This window comes from Balaenoptera musculus, chromosome 4, assembly GCF_009873245.2.
Source record: "Balaenoptera musculus isolate JJ_BM4_2016_0621 chromosome 4, mBalMus1.pri.v3, whole genome shotgun sequence".
Lineage (NCBI taxonomy): Eukaryota > Metazoa > Chordata > Mammalia > Artiodactyla > Balaenopteridae > Balaenoptera > Balaenoptera musculus.
The window spans coordinates 107590775-107606014 of record NC_045788.1 but is presented as its reverse complement, the minus strand read 5'-3'; the positions used below and the strand labels follow the sequence as shown (position 1 = coordinate 107606014).

The 15240-nt window shown below is 34.0% G+C and overlaps 1 non-coding gene across 1 annotated transcript; it reads left to right on the top strand.

The window, feature by feature from the left end:
- Window positions 1-11097: 11097 nt before the first annotated feature.
- TRNAR-CCU lies at window positions 11098-11170 on the top strand. Its single transcript has one exon. It is a non-coding gene; the product is annotated as a tRNA-Arg (tRNA).
- The last annotated feature ends 4070 nt before the right edge of the window (window positions 11171-15240 follow it).

The following is a 15240-nucleotide window of genomic DNA, read 5'->3' as shown; positions in this document are numbered from 1 at the left end:
TCAATTTACATTCCCACCAACAGTGCAAGAGGATTCCCATTTCTCCACACCCTCTCCAGTACTTATTGCTTGTAGATTTTCTGATGATGTCCATTCTAAGCAGTGTGAGGTGATACCTCACTGTAGTTTTGATTTGAATTTCTCTAATAATTAGTGATGTTGAGCAGCTTTTCATGTGATTCTTGGCCATCTGTATGTCTTCTTTGGAGAGATGTCTATTTAGGTCTTCTGCCCATTTTTTGATTGGGTTGTTTGTTTTTTTAATATTGAGCTGCATGAGCTGTTTATATATTTTGGAGATTAATCCTCTGTCCACTGATTCGTTTGCAAATATTTTCTCCCATTCTGAGGGTTGTCTTTTTGTTCATAGTTTCCTTTGCTGTGCAAAAGCTTTGAAGTTTCATTAGGTCCCATTTGTTTATTTTTGTTTTTATTTCCATTACTCTAGGAGGTGGGTCAAAAAAGATCTTGCTGTCATTTATGTCAGAGTGTTCTTCCTATGTTTTCCTCTAAGAGTTTTATAGTGTCTGGTCTTACATTTAGGTCTTTAATCCATATTCAGTTTATTTTTGTGTATGGTGTTAGGGAGTGTTCTAATTTCATTCTTTTACATGTAGCTGTCCGGTTTTCCCAGCACCACTTATTGAAGAAACTGTCTTTTCTCCATTGTATATCCTTGCCTCTTTTGTCATAGATTTGTTGACCATAGGTATGTGGGTTTATCTCTGGGCTTTCTATCCTGTTCCATTGATCTATATCTCTGTTTTTGTGCAAGTACCATATTGTCTTGATTACTGTAGCTCTGTAGTATAGTCTGAAGTCAGGGAGTCTGATTCCTCCAGCTCCAATTTTTTCCCTCAAGATTGCTTTGGCTATTCGGTGTCTTTTGTGTCTGCATACAAATTATAAGATATTTTTGTTCTAGTTCTCTAAAAAATGCCATTGGTAAAACGATAGGGATTGCACTGAATCTGTAGATTGCTTTGAGTAGTATAGTCATTTTTACAATATTGATTCTTCCATTCCAAGAACATGGTATATCTCTCCATCTGTTTGTGTCATTTTTTATTTCTTTCATCAGTGTCTTATAGTTTTCTAAGTACAGGTCTTTTACTGCCTTAGGTAGGTTTACTCCTAGGTGTTTTACTCTTCTTGTTGCAATGGTGAATGGGATTGTTTCCTTAATTTCTCTTTCTGATCTTTTGTTATTAGTGTATAGGAATGCAAGACATTTCTGTGAATAAATTTTGTATCCTGCAACTTTACCTAATTCATGGATTAGCTCTAGTAGTTTTCTGGTGGCTTCTTTAGGATTTTCTATGTATCGTATCATGTCATTGGCAAAGTGACAGTTTTACTTCTTCTTTTCCAATTTGTATTCCTTTATTTCTTTTTCTTCTCTGATTGCCGTGGATAGGACTTCCAAAACTACGTTGGATAACAGTGGTGAGAGTGGACATCCTTGTCTTCTTCCTGATCTTGGAGGAAATGCTTTCAATTTTTCACCATTGAGAATGATGTTTGCTGTGGGTTTGTCATATATGGCCTTTATTATGTTGAGGTAGGTTCCCTCTATGCCCACTTTCTGGAGAGTTTTTATCATAAATTGGTGTTGGATTTTGTCAAAAGCTTTTTCTGCATCTATTGAGATGATCGTATGGTTTTTATTCTTCAATTTGTTAATATGGTGTATCACACTGACTGATTTGCGTATATTGAAGAATGCCTGCAGCCCTGGGATAAATCCCACTTGATCATGGTGTATGATCCGTTCAATGTGTTGTTTGATTCTGTTTGCTAGCATTTTGTTGAGGGTTTTTGCATCTATATTCATCAGTGATATTGGCCTGTAATTTTCTTTTTTTGTAGTATCTCTATCTGGTTTTCGTATCAGGGTAATGGTGGCCTCCTAGAATGAGTTTGGGAGTGTTCCTTCCTCTGCAATTTTTTGGAAGAGTTTGAGAAGGATGGGTGTTAGCTCTTCTCTAAATGTTTTATAGAATTCACCTGTGAAGCCATCTGATCCAAGACTTCTGTTTGTTGGAAGATTTTTAATCTCAGTTTCAGTTTCATTACTTGTGATTGGTCTGTTCATATTTTCTATTTCTGCCTGGTTCAGTCTTAGGTTGTTTATACCTTTCTAAGAATTTGTCCATTTCTTCCAGGTTGTCCATTTTCTTGGCATAGACTTGCTTGTAGTAGTCTCTTAGGATGCTTTGTGTTTCTGCAGTGGCTATTGTAACTTCTTTTTCATTTCTAATTTTATTGGTGTGAGTCCTCTACCTCTTTTTCTTGATGAGTCTGGCTAAAGGTTTATCAATTTTGTTTATATTCTCAAAGAACCAGCTTTTAGTTATATTGATCATGCTATTGTTTCTTTCATTTCTTCTTCATTTACTTCTGATCTGATCTTTATGATTTCTTTCCTTCTGCTAACTTTGGGTTTTGTTTGTTCTTCTTTCTCTAGTTTCTTTAGGTGCAAGGTTAGATTGTTTATTTTAGATTTTTCTTGTTTCTTGAGGTAGGATTGTATTGCTATAAACTTCCCTCTTAGAACTGCTTTTGCTGCATCCCATAGGTTTTGGATCATCGTGTTTTCATTGTCATTTGTCTCTAGGTATATTTTGATTGCCTCTTTGATTTCTTCAGTGATCTTTTGGTTATTTAGTAACGTTATTTTTTAGCCTCCATGTATTTGTGTTTTTTACGGTTTTTTTCTCTGTAATTTATTTCTAATCTCATAGTGCTGTGGTCAGAAAAGATGCCTGATATGATTTCAATTTTGTTAAATTTACCAAGGCTTGATTTGTGACACAAGATATGATCTATCCTGGAGAATGGTCCATGTGCACTTGAGAAGAAAGTGTAATCTGCTGTTTTTGGATGGAATGTCCTATAAATGTCAATTAAATCTATCTGGTTTATTGTGTCATTTAAAGCTTGTGTTTCCTTATTAATTTTCTGTTTGGATGATCTGTCCATTGGTGTAAGAGAGGTGTGAAAGTCCCCCACTATTATTGTGCTACTGTCTATTTCCTCTTTTAGCTGTTAGCATTTGCCTTATGTATTGAGGTGCTCCTATGTTGGGTGCATACATATTTATAATTGTTATATCTTCTTCTTGGATTGATCCCTTGATCATTATGTAGTGTCCTTCCTTGTCTCTTGTAACATTCTTTATTTTAAAGTCTATGTTATCTGATATGAGTATTGCTAATCCAGCTTTCTTTTGTTTTCCACTTGCATGGAATATCATTTTCCATCCCCTCACTTTCAGTCTGTATGTGTCCCTAGGTCTGAAGTGGGTTTCTTGTAGACAGCAAATATATTGGTTTTGTGTTTTTATCCATTCAGTGAGCCTGTGTCTTTTGGTTGGAAAATTTAATCCATTCACATTTAAGGTAATTATCGATATGTATGTTCATATTACCATTTTCTTAATTGTTTGGCTTTGTTTTTGTAGGTCTTTTTCTTCTCTTGTGTTTCCCATTTAGAGACGTTCCTTTAGCATTTGTTGTAGAGCTGGTTTGGTGGTGCTGAATTCTCTTAGCTTTTGCTTGTCTGTAAAGCTTTTGATTTCTCCATCAAATCTGAATAAGATCCTTGCCGGGTAGAGTAGCCTTGGTTGTAGGTTCTTTCCTTTCATCACTTTAAATATATCGTGCCACTCCCTTCTGGCTTGTAGAATTTCTTCTGAGATATCAGCTGTTAATCTTATGGGAGTTCCCTTGTATGTTATTTGTCGTTTTTTCCTTGTTGCTTTTAATAATTTTTCTTTGTCTTTAATTTTTGTCAATTTGATTAGTATGTGTCTCGGCATGTTTCTCCTTGGGTTTATTCTGCCTGGGACTCTCTGCGCTTCCTGGACTCAGGTGGCTATTTCCTTTCCCATGTTAGGGAAGTTTTCAACTATAATCTCTTCAAATATTTTCTCGGGTCCTTTCTGTCTCTCTTCTCCTTCTGGGACCCCTATTATGCGAATGTTGGTGCATTTAATGTTGTCCCAGAGGTCTCTTAGTCTGTCTTCATTTCTTTTCATTCTTTTTTCTTTATTCTGTTTGTGGCAATAATACCACCCTTCTGTCTTCCAGTTCATTTATTCGTTCTTCTGCCTCAGTTATTCTGCTATTGATTCCTTCTCATGTATTTTTCATTTCAGTTATTGTATTGTTCATCTCTGTTTGTTTTTTCTTTAATTCTTCTAGGTCTTTGTTAAACATTTCTTGCCTCTTCTCAATCTTTGTCTCCATTCTTTTTCTGAGGTCCTGGATCATCTTCTTCACTATCATTATTCTGAATTCTTTTTCTGGAAGGTTGCCTATCTCCACTTCATTTAGTTGTTTTTCTGGGGTTTTATCTAGTTCCTTAATCTGGTACATAGTCCTCTGCCTTTTCTTTTTGTGTATCTTTCTATGAATGTGGTTTTCGTTCCACAGGCTGCAGAATTCTAGTTCTTGCTTCTGCTGTCTGCCCTCTCTGGGGTCTCTTTTTAAAAGCACTAATCCCATTCAGAAGCCACCCTCATGATTTCATTACCTTCTAAAGACCAGCCTCAAAATATCATCATATTGGGGGCACACAAACATTTTGTGGACAAGCAAACATGCAATCTGTGTCAGTTGTTTTTAGCTGATACTCATGAATTGCCAACTCTAATGACTGACTTATGTTCCAACTATGGATTTTACTACCAACGTATTCAAATAGATTATTACCTGTTCTCAAAAAAAAAAAAAATCAGAACAGCTTAATCTCAAGAAGACTTTTTGAGAAGCTGTTTCCCATGAAAATCAAGAGGGCAAAGTATTCATTGGTCTAGCTCTTCCATGTAAAATAGAGTTTATGGTTTCTGTTGGCTGAGCATAACAACTGACAACATGATCTAAAAGTCTCTGGCCTCTTTATGTGATGTGATTTTCTAACAGCTGACAATACATACTGAGAATGGCAGTCCAAGAGACGAAGGATTATTTCTCCCTTTCAGAGAATCATAGCACAGTTTTAACTCCATCATCACATTTATTAACTAGACACAGAGCAGTGCTAATAATTTTGATGGATACTTAACAAGAAAAATGAGAATATTCTCTTCCTAATCTACCTAGTTGGCCAATAAAAAATTAGCATAAAAATACAAACTAATATGAAGACTATGAAGCAAAATGCTTCATATTTGCAGTCATTCTCCTTAGGATACAGAGTAGTTCTGAATTTGACAGTGGTTTGCAGTATATTTTGAGAAAATTTTCTCTTAAGAGGCTGAGTAGTATTCTTTATAAATATACTTCTATATTTGACTGGAGAGTCAAAGGAAAAATTAAAAGCTCTTGTTTAAGAGACTTTTTCTTTTCAGGTTAACTAAAGAATTTATTTGGTCATCATACTGCTACTTTTCTTTCTGTTTTCTTTCTTCACAGCCTACCACAAAGTTTAGTAGTTTCTTTAAATAAAATTAAATCTGTTATTCAACAGGCATTTATACTTTGGGAGGATAAAAACAAAACAAACACAATTTTATTAAATTTTGTCCCAAGTACTATATTAGGAACCAAGTAGATGCTGCTTTTTAAATAAAGTTTCATTAAAAAAAAATACCATACAGGAGGCATTTGAATTCAGATGACTAATTCAGAAAATTATTCTTCCATATTCCAAAGTGCTCATATCACTTTGTGCATATTGATATCTTAACTGGTAACAATGAATTATAATAACATGGTTGGTCTTCCCCATTTCCAACCTTAGATTGTGAGCTTCTAGAGGACAAAATCTGTCTGATTTTTCTTTATATTCTTAATGTCTATGCCAGTGCTCAGCATATAACAAATCCTCCCTAAACATTTGTTAAATGAATGAACATATCCACTCTATAGTTTCCTCCATCTACATATTTTGTCAAGTGTCTACTACTGGCATAAGAATCTGATGAAAATGGAAATGTCCCCTGATGACCTAGTTGTAAATGTCCCTCTAATTTTATTTCTCTTCGTATATAATTTTAACTTCTTATTTATTCTTCCAAATAGTTTTATGCATATACATGCATATACAATTTGGGCTTTTTTTCACTTCTCTTTTCCACAGTTCACTGGACACACTGTTCTGGATCTTCCTTTTTCTCATGTAATAATATATCTCAGAGATTTCTTCATATCAGAACACAAATGACTTTTTACATTTATTAACAGCTAAATAGCATTCCATTGTATGAATAACCAAAAAAATTATTTACCAATTCCTCTATAGGTTGGCTTTTAGATACTACCCCAATTTTGTGCTATAACAAACAACACTATAAGTGAATAAAATTTTGCAGGTCATTTTTCTATACAGTGATTACAATTTGTAGGACAAATTCTTAAGATTTCTGGGTCAAAAGTACATTTGTACTTTTGATAGAGGCTGCCAACTTGCTTTCCATGTGGGTTGGGCCAATTTACCCTTCTACCAGCAATGAATGAATGTTGATAGATTTTATGCATCATTGCCGATAGTCCGAGTTATCAAGCTTTTGAACTTTTGCTAATTTTAGAGGTGAAAATGGTATTTCAATGTAGTTTTAGTTTATATTTCTCTTTTAATGAATGAGATTGGACATCTCTCCATATCTTTAAATGTCTTTTTCTTTTTTTAAATTTTTGTTCATTTTCCCATTTTGTTAGAAAGTAGCTGTTATTTTGCAGGTGATCTTTTTATGGTAGAGAGAGGACCCTTTAATTAATGTCTATGATAATGTGCTGTAAACATTTTCCCTTGTCATTTTTTGTGTCATTTTGTCTATGTTATTTGCTAGTGGTAGCTTATTTTTCTTTATTTATATATATACAGCAAACTTTATCAGTCCGTAGAAGGTTAAAAATATAGTGTTCCAAACAAAAATATAGAGTCACATTATCCTGGAGTTTTCAATGGCAATTTTGCTTGAATTCAGTGGTATCTAGTATTCCTGCCAGTGGTGGAAATTTTCCTAAGAAGATATTTTGCTATACAGTAATTGAAAACCATAAGTACTACAGATATTTTAATGAACTGGTATTTAAACCAGTGTAAAAGAATATTATTAAATAAATGGAAAATCTTAGCACAAAAATTTAATGGTAAGATGAAAAGCCGAATTAAACATTTTAATCTTTTTAATGGTCAATTGTACAAAGTTTAGCAAAAATAAATACAGTTATCACTTTAAACCATAACTTCACCAAACTTGAGCATCTTAACCTACTAATTTTATTTTTCCATTTATTTTGCATCTAACCTAGATTTTATAATCATTCCAAAATTGAATCAAGGATTTGCCGGTTGCTTCCACTGTCACATTTATAGAAACAAGGGCATGCTACTTAGGCCCTTTATGTTGTAATAACCACAGATGCACTCAGTCTTCCATGAAAAAGTAAATTGTTTTAGTATATCTATGAACTGGAACAGAAACCAAGGATATTCTAGCAATATTTTCCTCCAGTGGCATCTATGAAATACCTCTGGTTATTTTATTCCTGTCTCCTCATTCTCTTTGTGTTCCAATAACCAAATTCTAGTTTGTTAAGTTATTTCCTTTGCCTCTACTAGACAGAACTCTTTGTCAAATTCAAGGTACCAATGGGCTACCATGCATACAGTGCCCCCTGGTAGTCTAAGGAGAGCTTTCTTTAGGAGGTGGAAAAAACACAGATGGAAAGAAAATAGGAGTAAGGCTGATCAAGCAAACTCTTTACAAGTTAAAATACCTTGTTCTATCCACAAGTACCACAATTGATGTACATATAAAGCATGTAACTACTTCTTCAATCTGTCAGAAAAAGCCAGTCCATATTTCTGTATGTCCTCCAAACCGGCTTTGACCATTTAAGGGTAGATTATAAAAGAAAGGTTGAGAGAAAATCATTAAGAGGCACAGATTTTTTAAAAAATTAAATATATACATGCTGCCATAGCAGGTAAGTATATTAACTGGGATTAGAGATAAAAGGAAGTAGAGTACACTAAATTAAAAATAAGTAGGTTGATTAATGGAATAGTATTTTCCCCTTGTTAAAGGAGTAGCTTCCTGTTTCAGTTCTGGTTGTAGATATTTGTTTCGCTCCGGCATCATTACAAAGGAGCACTGTCTTTCTCCCTCCTCAGTGCAGGCTGCCACATGTAATCTACTGGTCAGAAGATACATATTATGCTATCTTGAGATAATCTGTAGCTGTTCACACTGGTTTTCTCTCTCTCTCACACATACACACACACACACAGACACATACACATACACTGCTTCTGGAAGAATCACTTTATGACAGTGGAAGACACAGTATTACATGGAGTTACAATAAAGGATACATATCACATCACTTCTCCTGCAACATCCCAGCATAATGGAGTCAGTTAAGGCCAGATTTTTTAGTCTTGACTATGTACTTATACATAAAGGTAGATTTAGTAAAGCAGAGGGAGGTTTAGTTCCACCATCATCATTAAGGTCACTGAAAGTTTCACGACTAAATTTTCAAGTATTATATTTCAAAGGTAACCTGCTGTTGTTTACTTTCCAACCTTTTTTTCTGGCACATTTATTCTTTATGTACAGAATTGTATTAAAAAAGAGTGAATGGAATCTCCCTTGGAAATATAGCAGGTGGTATGATTAATATAGAAACATGTTGTTTCCATATTTAGCAAAGCCTGTGAATTTAGAATAAAATATTTTGGTTTCTTCTAGTATTAAGTAGAAATTCATTTTTAATAAGTTTTCTTCAAATATTGATGCATTGTTTTCAGAAGACATAAGAGATTGTTGGGTTCTATGCATTTGAGATTGTGTATATTAAATAGTTGAAACCTTATTATCAACATTCATCATTAAATTGGTATGTTAGGTTCTATTGAAAGAAAGGATGAAAAGAAACAAAATCAAACCAGCTCAAAAATAGCAGTGTGAACCTGTGAACAACCTCCAAAGTTATTATCAGAAGCCATTCTAGGGAGATTAACAAAAGACTGTAGTTTCCCCCATGAAGTACTGGGTAGAGATACTGAGGGAAATGTTCCAATAAACTTAAAGTTAGTGCTATGTATATATATTCCTACCTGAGGCAAATACCAGTTAAGTGTGCTTTAAATGCAAACTGACTTTTCTTTTAGTGGAAAATGTTAAAGGTTTTAAGAAATACCTCTTCACCTTTCATCTTATTAGAAAGGATGATGAGTTCTTAGGGCATTTGAAAAAATAATCCAAGCTGGAAAAAATTTTAAATGACCAAAAGAAAATTAAAAACAACGTAACAAAGCTTATGTCATAAAATGAAGAAGTACATGACACCAAGGAACAGAGAAGCAAAACTCATATTATGCAGTAGGTAGAATTTGCCCACGGCCACTGGCTTCATCGGAAAAGTGACTAGATTCCACCAATGTGTAGCAGCAGCTCCACAAAGAGAATGCTAAAATTAAAACTAAAATAGCATTAAAGTATAGGCACGTGTGTTTAAAGGCTCCTTCTGGAAAAAAGATGTAATTTCTTCATGGAGCATGTATCTAGGATGTGGCAGAGTGATTCCCAGGACAATTCAAATCCTTTCTGGATATCTATAAGAATGAATAACATGTTTAAATGAAGTATGGAATGAATCTCTAATTAATTTGAACACTTGAATAGAAAACAGACAGAAAATGCTAATTCTGTTGGCATTTTAGTATCTTCTTTCAGATTATATTTTTGAAATATAAGTGGGGATATAAGAAACTGATATACTTTTACAAAGTATTAAGAAGAAGATTTAGTTTTCTATACCATGCTAGTATAGTAGGATGAAATGATTCCATAGATTGAACCTACAGTTCCTAATGTGCTAGAAATTTGTTTATGTGGGGAAAGTACCTTAATAAGTCATTTAAATTGAGAAAGACTTTGAAAAAAAATTACAAGGAATCAAAGAGAGCCAAGGTTTGGCATTTGGTGGTGGATTATAACAGAGAGATGAGTCAGAAGGAGGAGACAGAAATAGGCCAACAACTAGGTAAGAGGCTGTTACTTTATAGATGACCAATATGAAAATTCTAATGGAAGTGTGGCCAGTGAATTAGTCTATTTATAATTGTTTGCATCGCTCTGATATAAATACTGTAACCATCTCACCAATAATTCCATTAAGATATCCTACATATATAAAGTGTCTGTGCAATTGATTTCAGGGATAAAACATCAAGAAAAGGGGTTTACTTCCTCATCTGTGTTGAAGTAGAATGACAGAAACAAAATACTTTCCGTAGTTGAGACCTCACAATTTCTGTTTCCTTTGGGGGAATCAGAAAACTAGATGTGAACATGAGAATGATTAGACTTTACAATACCTGGGAAAAGAATTGGATATCCTGAAGAAAGTGGACTTAGAAGCTTGAGACAATTATCTTTTCAAATTCTTCTGATATTTCGGTCACACAAAATGACAGTTTCACAAGAAACACATGTCTAATTAAACTCCAACAGCTATTAATTTAGTGTCTACTATGTGGAAAACACTCTGCTAAGCACAGCGATTGATAAGAAAGTCTACCCTTATAGGGTTTACAATCCACTGGGAGAAACAGACTTGAGTTAAATATGACACAAAACATACAAATAAAATGTAAAGTTATATAGAAAAAAGAAGATGGTGCTAAAAAGCGTAAATATTTTAGGGACTCGGAAAAGACTTCTCTGATGAAGTGGACAACAGAGCTGAAATCATTTCTATTCTTCTCTCCTTAGATCTCTAATAGCTTCCCCATTCTCACTTTCAATAGATGAACTTGCACACCATTTTACTGAGAAAATAGAATTAATCAGAAGAGAAAGCCCCCAATTTTTTTTATCTCTGTGTATCTACAAATACCTGTACACATATCCTTGCCTTTCCCTGTTACTAGAGATGAACACAATGAAAGATAAAATTATTTGAAGATGGCAAAACAAAGCATTATATCAAACATAAGGTCCTTCTGAGCTTATAGCCCTGTGCAACTGTACATGCCACACACCCATGACATTAAATTAGATGACCACCACATATAATCCATCAAGAAATTTTGTTGGTTCCACCTTCAACATAAAGAATCTGACTCCTTTTCAGGACTTCCCTGGTGGTCCAGTGGCCAAGACCCTGCACTCCTAATGCAGGGGTCCTGGGTTCGATCCCTGGTCAGGGAACTAGATCCCACATGCCACAGCTAAGAGTTCACATGCCGCAACTAAAGATTCTGCATGCATATGTCCCCTCTTTTTTGGATTTCCTTCCCATTTAGGTCATCACAGAGCACTGAGTAGAGTTCCCTGTGCTATACAGTAGGTTCTCATTAGTTACCTATTTTGGATATACTTATACGTATAGCTGATTCACTTTGCCATACAGTAGAAGCTAACACAACATTGTAAAGCAATTATACTTGAATAAAAATTAAGAAAAAAAAAACAAAAAAAACAAAGAGCCCACATGCAGCAACGAAGATCCTGCATGTGGCAACGAAGATTCTGTGTCTCAACTAAGACCCAGCTCTGCCAAATAAATAAATATTTAAAAAAAAAAAAAAGAATGTAACTCCTTTTCACTACTTCCACTGAGACCACTCTGGTTAAACCATCATCAGCTTTTACCTGGATTATCCCTCTATCTAACCAATTGGACTCCACACATATAGCCCTGTCTTTTCACACCTTCTCTTTACTATATTCTATTCTCAACACACCTGTGATAGTGATCTTTTAAAAATTAAAAAGAGATTATATCATCCTTCTGCTCAAGGTTTTGAATGATTTGTGATCTCACTCAGAGTAAAATCTGATCTTTACAATAGCCTAGAAGGCTCTATATGATCTTGGTCTCCCCCAAATTTTCCACTTGACCTCATCTCTTCTACAGTCCCTGCCTTCCAATTATGCTCAGCTCCTGGACTCTGCCTTCTTTTCTGTTCTTTGAGCACACTGCACATGCTGGGGGCCTTTTCCTCTGCTGTTCATACTGATACTCCTTCCTGAAAATATCTCTAGGACTCATCTACTCAACTTTTTTACATCTTTGCTCAAAAGTCACCATCTCAGTGAGATTTTCTCTAACCTATGTAAAATTTTAACAACCCCCACTGTCACACTTCGTTTACCTTTGGGTATCTTCAAAATATTTACCATCTTCTAACATCCAATATAATTTACATATTTTTATTATTACAATAATATAAATACCATATGGACAGCAATTTTTATCTATTTGGCTGCATGTTATATCTTTAGTACCTAGAATGTTGCCTGGTATAACAGATATTTACTGAATTCTATTAATGGATATACTTCTGATTGCTTTGAGAAAACTTAACTATAATTTGTGTGTGTGTATGTGATAGGACTTGAGTTTGCCCATTAAACTTTGTAATATACCTATTTGTATATGGGAGCTTAAAAATCCGAGTATGTTTAAAAAGCACATAAAAAGTGTGTACACCAAGAACAACTGCTCCAAACATTGTAGACCACATGATTCTTTTTTTATAATTCTGTTCTTTTTTTTTAAGTATAGTTCACTTCTAATATATTAGTTTCAGGTGTACAACATAGTGATTTGATATTTTTATAGATCATGCACCATACAAAGTTATTATAATATTATTGACTATATTCCCTGTGCTGTACATTACATACCTGTGACTTGTTAATTTATAATTATAGTTTATAGTTATTTAGCCCATTTCATCTAGTTTACATATCCCCTAACCTCTCCCCTCTGACAACCACTAGATTGTTCACCATATCTGTGAGTCTGTTTCTGTTTTATTTGTTCATTTGTTTTGTCTTCTAGAGTCCACACATAAGTGAAAACCCAGTATTTATCTTTCTCTGTCTTATTTCACTTAGCATAATATCCTCTATGTCCATCCATTTTGTTATAAATGGCACGGTTTCATTCTTTTCATGGCTGAGTAATATTCTATTACAATACCACAGCTTCTTTATCTATTCATCTGATGGACACTTAGGTTGCTTCTATATCTTGTCTATTGTAAATAATGCTACAATGAACACTGGAATGCACATATCTTTTCATGTTAGTGTTTTTCTTTTCTTCTGATGAATACCCAGGATTTGCCCAATCATAGTTAGTTCTATTTTTAGTTTTTTGAGGAACCTCCATACTGTTTGCCATAGTGGATGTACCAATTTACATTCCCACCAACAGCACACAAGGGTTCCCTTTTGTCCACGTCCTCACCAACACTTCTTATTTCTTATCTTTTTGATGATATCCATTCCGACAGGTATAAGGTGAAATTTCAGTGTGGTTTGATTAGCATTTCCCTGATGATTAGTGCTACTGAACATCTTTTCATGTGACTGTTGGCCAACTGTACATCTTCTTTGGAAAAATGCCTATTCAGGTCCTCTGTCCATTTTTAATCATGTTGTTTGTGTTTTTGATATTGAGTTGTATGAATTCTTTGTATATTTTGGACAGTAACCCTTTATCAGACATATAATTTGCAAATATATTCTCCTATTCAGTAGGTTGCCTTTTTGTTTTGTTGATAGCTTCCTTCACTGTGCCAAAGATTTTTAGTTTTATTTGACCCCATTTGTTTATTTTTGCTTTTGTTTCCCTTGCCTGAGGAGACAGATCAAAAAAAAATTGCTAAGATCGATTTTTAAAAGCATACTCCTGCCTATGTGTTCTTTTAGAATTTTTATGGTTTCAGGTCTTACATTTAAGGCTTTAATCCATTTTGAGTTTAATTTTGTAAATAGTGTGTGAAAATGGTCAGTTTCATTCTTTTACATGTAGCTGTCCACTTTTCCCAGCATCACTTATTGAAGAGACTATCTTTTCCCCATTGTATATTGTTGCCTCCTATATTGTAGATTAATTGACCATATGTGCATGGGATTATTCCTGGGCTTGCTATTCTGGTCCATTTATCTATGTGTCTGTTTTTGTGCCAGTACCATACTGTTTTGCTTACCTTTGCAGTATAGTTTGAAATCAGGGAGCATGATATCTTCAGCTTTGTTCTTTCTCAAAATTGCCTTGGCTACTTGATTTTTTGTTGTTGTTGTTTTGGTTCCATACAAATTTGAGGATTATTTTTTTCTAGTTCTGTGAAAAATGCCATGGGTATTTTGATAGGGATTTCATTGAATCTGTAGATTGCTTTAGGTAGTATGGAAATTTTAACAATATTAATTCTTCCAATGCATAAACACAACATATCTTTCCATTTATTTGTGTAGTCTTCAATTTCTTTCATCAACATCTTATAGTTTTCAAAGATAGGTCTTAGTTTCATTGATCTTTTCTATTTTTTTTTTTTTTTTTTTTATATTTCATTTATCTCTGCTCCAATTTTTATTATTTCCTTCCTTCTACTAACTTTGGGCTTTGTTCATTCTTCTTTTTCTGATTCCTTTAGGTGTAAAATTAGGGTTTTTATTTGAGGTTTTTTCTTGTTTCTTGGTAGGCCTGTATTGCTATAAACTTCCCTCTTAGAACTGCTTTGGGTGCATCCTATAGATTTTGGAAAGTTGAGTTTATATTTTCATTCCTCTCAAGCTGTTATTTGATTTCCTCTTTGATTTCTCTGGTTGATCCCATGTTTTTTTAGTATGTTGTTTTGTCTCCAAGTGTTTGTTTTTTCCAGTTTTTTACCTGTAATTGATTTCTAGTTTCATACCATTGTGGTCAGAAAATATGCTTGATATGATTTCAATCTTTTTAAATTTATTGAGACTTGTTTTGTGGCCTAGCAGATTATCTATCCTGGAGAATGTTCCAAGTGCACTTTAAAAAGTGCTGTTTTTGGATGTAATGTTCTATAGATATCTATTAAGTACATCTGTTATAATGTGCACAGAATTCTTTGTGATTGTATCTAGTCTTATTCCCTTTTAAATAAAGCTCATTAAAACTAACAAGAAAAATCAAATCATTCAGGACAGAGTTTCTGCTTTCAAAACTGTGTAAGGGCTGTCTCAATGATGTATTCCATCCTTGTACATGTATTTACATTTATTCAATTTTTCAACATTTACCATATAGCATGTTGCCATCTACTTTATGTACAAATTTCAACTCCTCCAAAATGATAAAATAAGCAGCCTAGTTGATACTACACCTAAAATTAATTCCAGGCTACTACATTTGTCAATTAGAAGTATACTTATTTGATATGGAAAATATTCATAGGCAGGTTGATATGCCATATAACCTAGGTTATATGTACAATATAATGCTGTTTGTA